The sequence below is a fragment of the Malus sylvestris genome, chromosome 15 (assembly GCF_916048215.2).
Source record: "Malus sylvestris chromosome 15, drMalSylv7.2, whole genome shotgun sequence".
Lineage (NCBI taxonomy): Eukaryota > Viridiplantae > Streptophyta > Magnoliopsida > Rosales > Rosaceae > Malus > Malus sylvestris.
Genome location: NC_062274.1, coordinates 17,039,960 through 17,047,976, shown reverse-complemented (window position 1 = coordinate 17,047,976; position 8,017 = coordinate 17,039,960). Strand labels below are relative to the sequence as shown.

The following is an 8,017-nucleotide window of genomic DNA, read 5'->3' as shown; positions in this document are numbered from 1 at the left end:
CTACTTACTGTTAATTGCCATTTAAATCACGAGTCACCGCCTATACACACACATTATACAATCTACAACAATTAATATTGGTGCATATATACTAGCAAATAATGGGAACGGACCTTTATTTGGACATCAAGTACTCATTATATATAGAGTGTTGTTGTTGACACTCCAAAAATGACATACAAAGTTTTCCTTGTATTTTCATGAATTTGAAATGCATACCAAAGTTATTTAAGGAATTCCTTAATAGGAGGAGATTGTATAGCATTATGGATTAGACAAAATTGGACTGGCGATTAGGGTTTGATTAATCTTAATTAATCCACGGATGATAGCCATCTTGTGAATTGAGAAAAGCCGAAATTGCATGGAGGTCTACATCTTCATGATTTGGTTGAAATAATAAATGATCACTAGTAGCACACCAATATTTCCACTTTGCAGCTTCTATATGCGATTCCTCCCGTAGTACTAAATCCTCAAACTTGGCCATGTCCAACAAAGTTCAAATCATCCACCATATGTAGGAATTTATATACTATAATATTAATAATTATAATATTATAATATTTAAATTCAAAATATTGAATGAAAAAATGCATAACCGTTTGAAATGGATCAAACGAGAGGAATGAGGTTAAAGCCAACATAACTAATGAATCAACCGAGCGGAAACCTAACTTAATTGATTGGAGATCCCATGGTCTAAGTTCAATAGGCAAACTGGTTGGGCATGATTCAAAGAAGTTAACACACTATATACCTCATTCCTATGATGGAAGAAGTGTGTTGTCTGCAAACGTTTTAGGTTGTATATTTATACTTAATGACAGTGATATCTTATAAATAAGAGGAATAGAGCATACTATTCTTAATCAGTGGTCACCTATGTGAGAGTAGAAGTGGGTCGCTTCTATGAGTATGAGATGGCTAAATTCTCTAAAGCTCTCATGAATCCGGGATTTGTTTAGGACCAAAATGAACACAACCGTATGAACTAGAATATATTAGGATTAGTGATGTGTGTTACTTATTGTCTCGATTTACTGCTGCAGTGAACAGTTCAAGATTTCATATTCACTGCGTCACCAAGTAAATCCGATAAGTATTCACTAGGGTAGGTTCAAGTCCAAAATACACATTTCCCAATGCATCTCTTGTACGCCTGTACTTTCAAATTCTTCCTAATTTTTCATTCATGTTGGGGATTGTTGGAATTTATATATTATAATATTATAATATTTAAATTCAAAATATTGAATGAAAAAATGCATAACCGTTTGAAAGGGATCAAGGCAATCCTTGGTAAATGGTATCATCTAATAGATGAATGCTTGTGTCTCTTAATCAACCAGTATCTTAGGTTTTATATAAACTCACGTTAGTATAGTCGTGGGAGTATTATGAGAAGAGTTTTTCTTTAAGGTCTTTTATTCTTGGTTAGTCAAATTCCGAGTTGTGTCTTGAAGGTATGGAATATATGAAGTTTGTCAGAGTCCGATGATTGAAGTGCTTTGACTTCAGATTATAGATTGTTGAATCCTGGGAGACGGACGCCTACCGAACTACAAGCACAAGAGTAGGGGCGAAATTCTGTCTTTAGGACATTGCATTTATGCAAGCCTCAATCTCCAAGTTTGTCAGTTTTTCTAACTTTATCTCTAGTTGTTTATATTAATTTCATATATAATTGATGTTGTGAATTTCTTTATGATTATTATCATTTGAATTATATTGTTATTTTCCATATTTTCTAATATTGCCCCAACACCATATAATTTCGAAATCCATTTATTTCGGCCTCGTGTGAATGGCCATGGATGTTGTAAACCTTACTGTATTCTGATAAAGAAGATAGAAGGAAGATGGACGAGGGAAATGTTTACAGAGAGAGAGAGAGAGAAGAAAGATCTTATTTTCTATATTGCATTACACACACACACTGATTACTGTTATATATCAGTTTACATGTTTACACATTCCTTATAACTACCCAATCTAACTTCCTTCCTTATCTAATGACAAGTGGCATCTTATAAGCCATTGGATCACTATCCTCAACATCCCCCCGCAAGCTCAGGAGAGGAGTAACCTAACCTGAGGTTGTTACAATGCGTTCGAAACAATGGAGCAGATAATCCCTTAGTTAAAATATCAGCAAACTGATCACCAGAGGTAACAAATTGAACCTGCAGCAACCTTTTAGCAACTCGTTCTCGCACAAAATGGATGTCCACCTCAATGTGTTTAGTTCGCTGATGCAAAACTGGATTACACGACAATGCTATTGCTGACATATTGTCACAGAAAAGAATAGGTGGAGTAGTAACTTGAATTTGGAGGAAGTCAAGTAATTGTTTAATCCAGTCAAGTTCAGCTGCAGTGGTGGATAAGGCCCTGTATTCAGCCTCAGTAGATGATCTAGAGACTGTTTGCTGCTTCTTAGAGGACCAAGAGATGGGGTTATGACCAAGGAATACTACAAAACCGGTTGTTGATCTCCTGTCGTTGGGATCACCAGCCCAATCAGCGTCTGAGAAAGCATGTAAGTCCATAGAACCTGGCACATATTTAATACCAAGCTTGACAGTACCCTTAAGATATCTGAGAATCCTTTTTACTGCAACATAATGTGATTCCATAGGCTTGTGCATGAACTGACACACCTGATGTACTGCAAACGCAATGTCCGGCCGTGTAAATGTGAGGTATTGTAAAGCTCCAACTATACTCCTGTAAAGTGCAGGATTGTTGAAAGGTTTCCCATCATCCAACAGCAGCCTATTATATGGTAAACAAGGTGTTGCACAAGATTTTGATTCTAACATCTCAGTCTTTGTAAGAAGATCAGTAACATACTTTGTTTGGGATAGGAATAAGCCATCAGCATGTTGAATGATCTGAATCCCCAGAAAGTAGTGTAAAGGACCTAAATCCTTGATTTCAAATTCCTTGGTTAATGCAGCAATGACATCAACCATAACGGATGCAGTGTTTCCGGTGATTATTATATCATCCACGTATAATAAGAGAATCGCAACTGAGGAACCACCTTGCTTCACAAAAAGTGATGAATCTGCATAAGTTGCATTAAAGCCAATAGTAGGAAGAAAACTGGTGAATCTGTCATTCCAAGCCCTCGGGGCTTGTTTAAGGCCATACAGAGACTTATGGAGTCTGCAAACATAATCTGAACGGTGAACATCAAGAAATCCAGGTGGTTGAGACATATAAACCTCCTCCTGCAATGTGCCATGAAGAAATGCATTCTTCACATCTAGTTGTCTTAGTGTCCAAGTAGCTGCCAAGGCCAACACAAATCTTACAGTAGTTGGTTTGACTACGGGACTAAATGTTTCCCCATAATCAACGCCTTCTTCCTGATTAAAACCTTTAGCAACTAGCCTAGCCTTATACCTCCCAATTGTTCCATCAGCATTCTTTTTAATCTTGAATACCCATTTACATCCAACTAAGTTTTTAGTTGGAGGTAAAGGTACTAAAGTCCATGTGCCCTGAGAATGTAATACAGAAAGCTCTTCCTTCATTGCATTGACCCAAACTTCACTCTTTAATGCTGACTTATAGGTGGCAGGTTCAACAGTCGATAAATCGACCCCCTCATTCTCATGAATTGTTGCTAAAAGAGCCTTCTTCTTGGAAATCCCACTTTTTGACCGAGTTTGCATTGGATGCAAATTTAATGGAGGAATGGGGAGTACCACTTGTAAGTGCTCTGGTTGGAAATCAGGGGTCACAGGGATAACGGAAGATGATGACTGTTCAATTGCAGTAATGGATTGTGAAGAGTGTTGCACTACTGGAGGATCAGGGGATGGTGATATGAAAACAGGTGGTGGAGAGTCTAGAGGTGGTGAATGTGGTATTAAGGTAGGCTGAGAATGACTAGAGTGTGATGTGGAAGAATTAGGGGTATGGACAATCGGAGATGTAAGCACATTTTGAAGATTAGGGACAGGTAGAGGGATTGATGCTGATATAGATGAATTCTGATCACGGTCACCAGAGATGTCTGATAGTACCACCGGATTGGATTGATCATCGTCGTCTTTGGAAGGATTAGAACAATAATTACTAAGTTGATGACGATTATCGCCATCATTAGGCGCCTGACTGCTATTAGTGCCACGTCGAGGTCTTTCCTCTTGAATTCTTTTGCTCAAACTAATATTCCAGAAGTTCTTGATTTCATTGTCTGTTTGACCGGGCAATCTTCCGCCTATGAGAGACCACCTAATAATTCAATATGTCCACCATTATTATTTTAATTAATTTTGTGCGTGTGCTTGGATCACAAAAAGACACAATATAATCAAAAGCTCGGAGGACTAGATTTATCCATTTGCATCAGATTTAATTATAAAATAAAAAATAAAAAGCTAGTTATGGTTGTTTGGATTAAAAGTTAACTTTGGGCTCAAGAAAGGAGCTAGCCCAAAAGGAGGCCCGAAAGGGAAGACAGCCGAAGCCCAGTCAAAGCCCAGAAGGCAGAAAGGGCCTTTTCTGACTTGGTGCAGCTCATGAAGACCACTTGCTTACCTACCCAAGGGCCAAGTGGTATAGACTGATCAGCTACACAGCCCATAAAAGTACTTTATGATGGCAGTACATGTAAAAAAGCTGATGAATCATCACCCTCAAACCGCATTCGGGCAAGGCTGCTACTACAGAAGGCCAAGCCGAGTTGTCTATATAAGAAGAAAGAAAAACCAGGAATAAGGACACTCAATCAAACAAACAAATGCAAGCACAAACTCTGCTCAAAGCCAGATTTGCCTTCAAAACAAAGCTGTAGTCAGCCTTCATCCCTCTTGGGACAACCTTTCATCCCTCGCAAGATAACCCTCCCTTCAAACCCTTGTAATAGCTCTGCTACCCTGTTCAACCTTGCTGTAGTATCGATTCATCTTTTGTAATCTCTCTCTCTATCCCTCTAAGCTTTCAGACCATTGACAAAACTACAAAGATAGGAACCTACAAGACGAGCAACCTTACCTGATAAGGTTTAACCTTGCCCGACCTTCTTTGCTTTGTTTTTGTCTTTTCAATATGTTGTATACTTCCAGTTATATGCAAGTTATTTCTAGCAATATGACTATTAAAAGGCTTTCTCAGTACTTGAATCCGATTTGAATATATCTTTAGTGTTCAAACCAGATCCAAGTCCTAAGCCTTCGGGCATGTAAATCTGATCAGTTAAAAGTCCTTGGCCTCAAGGCATAAAAAAGAACCTTATGTGGACTTAACCCATCCACGACAGTCCTTGATAAACGAGAAGTCCGAAGTTACTTGGGGCGCAAGTAATCGACCTACCCTCTAGTTTTATTTCTATTATATTATGATTACCATAGAACGCTTGAGCATGGAATGGATTCTGATGGAAAGCCTCAAGGCCTACACCTAAGGCCCCACAAAGGCATCCATTTGGATTCATTCCGTTCTGCGATCTAAAGAGTCTAAGTATAAGAATGAACTCTGATGGGAAGCATCAAGGCCTACACCTAAGGCCCCACGAAGGCACCTATTTGGGTTCATTCTACTTCTTGGACTCGGGTAATCAGAAGTATAATAGTTAGAAAACTCCCGCAATCACGAGAACAAATATGATGTGTTCGAGCACTGGTTTAGTTATTTATGGGAAGCCTCAAGGCCTACACCTAAGGCCCCACAAAGGCACCTGTTATAACTAACACGGTTTCTTGGATATATACATATATACAACTAAAACGCGACATCCATTTTACATCTGCCATGCTAAAGATGGCAGTGGCACGCCTGAGCACCTAAAAGTTAACCTTGATTGTGAGCCTCAAGGCCTACACCTAAGGCCCCACAAAGGCACCTCTCAAAGTTAACTCTGTCCTTCTCTTTCAGCCTTGCCCGACGAGCCTTGTCCGAAGAGTCTTGCCCGACACGACTTGCCCGACGAGACTTGCCCGACAACGCCCGACAGTGAAGCAGAAGCCCGACAGCAGCCCTCAACCGGCGCCAACCTCCAGGGGAGCTATGTGCTCGTCGGCCAGGAACCATCCCCAACGGAAATTCCTGACGCGAACAATGGTCAAAATTATTAAATGTGAGTATTTAACCCAAAACCAATAGGCAGTGGATCCAAATGCTCAAGATAATTTATACACCTACTCAAGGTTTCGATGTGAAATTTTCACTCTCAATAGGCCCTCTTATGTGTGAGAACGTGAATAATCTACTCTAATATCATATTATAGTTAATATAAACATCCAAATCTGAAATCAATTGGTAGTTGGTGGAGACCATATTTCATGTAAACACTTATGCAAGCGTTTACTTCACCGACCTGGGATTCACACTATTAATGTGCAAAAATATGTCATATATGTTTCCAAGAAGCTTTTGCAATCTGATAATGAGGTCTTCTTCTTCCGGAGAAATGTTGCCTCTCTTAATATCAGGCTTAAGATAATTCAACCATCGCAGTCTGCAACTCTTCCCACTCCGATTCAACCCTACCAATGTATACAGTAATAATCAATTACATGTATTATGTATGTATATTATCACTACGAAAACTATGTATAAAATTAAAAACGTTCGCTTGAAATGTATACGAACCAGCTTTTTTAGCAACATGTCTCCATTTCCTTCTCCATGTGTTCTGATGTAGTCAGTAAGGACTTTATCTTCCTCAGCACACCATGCTCCTCTTTTTAGCCCGTCTGTATCACCGTATGGTTTTCTCCCCATCTCTCTCTCTCTCTCTCTCTCTCTCTCTCTCTCTCTCTCTCTCTCTCTCTCTCTCTCTCTGTATATAACTTTTCTGTGTGGAGAAATCCTTGCATGTTGTTGTGTGTGTATATAAGATACACACACCCAGTTTACCTACCACACATCCTTGTTGAACTTTTGTCATTGATTTTCTTTAATTCGTTTGATCCGAGGGCCAAAAATTGAGAAGGATGTATGAAACTAAACTTTGGTTCCACTTTTGGAATGATAGCAACAAATGTTTTTGTAAGATTTGACGTTAATTTTTTAGATTTAACCGCTTTAATGCAGCAACAAAACCAGATATTTACCAACTATTTACATATATGCATGCGTTTTTTTCTAAGTTTAACGTGATTTTGCTAGGTATTTTTCAACGATCGAGAGAGAGAAAGAAATGTGTGTTTTCGATCAATTTTGTCTTAAATGAATGAGCAGAAACATTAATGCAAATGAATAATTGATATGGACCATATATATATATATATATATATATAAGCAGAGTTTGTTTTTAACCTATATATATTTACCAAGTATGGCAGTGGCGAGAATTACAGTATTTTGGCTGACATTCAGATGTACTTTTCATCCTCATGCATGCATATATGGAATATTTATTAACTACATTGGGAGAGGCATGAAACTATTGAAATTACAGAGAAGAAGAAGATGAAGGTTTAGAAGGAATCAAAGCTTGTATTGATAGTTGAACAAATTACAGAAAATGAGAGAGAATTTACAATTTATACTAGCCTACAAAGTAACTAACTCTAACCTTCTAACAAACTCTTACTAGACCAATCTCCACCATACATCTATTAATAATATTTACCAGTACTGTAAAAGCTATTTTATATCTCAAGCTAGCTAGTCACACTTGATACATATATATAGATATATATGTGTGTGTGTCCTGGTTAATCCTGTATCCTAAGCTGCTAGGGTTTCAGTAGGGAAGGAAACCATATTTCATAAATAAAAATGCCAGAGGTTCTACAGTTCAAAGCTCAAAATTTTGAGCGATGTTATTTAGACATACAAATGTGAAACATTTTTTTATGCACTCTCTAATAAAGATGAGTTCTACAAACAATGGTAGTCTCATTCATATTGAATAAAGTAAAAAGTCTCACATCGGTCATCTCACAAAACAAATCAAACTTATATCAAATGGTTCCACTTTTAATTAGATCGAGGTCTTTTTTGACTTGTGAAGCTTACAAACAAATTAGGATGTTCACTTCAAAACTCCAC

At 38.1% G+C, this 8,017-nt stretch overlaps 1 pseudogene; it reads right to left on the bottom strand.

The window, feature by feature from the left end:
• Positions 1 to 310: 310 nt before the first annotated feature.
• Positions 311 to 6,899, bottom strand: LOC126602157 (MYB-like transcription factor EOBII; annotated as a pseudogene).
• Positions 6,900 to 8,017: the final 1,118 nt, after the last annotated feature.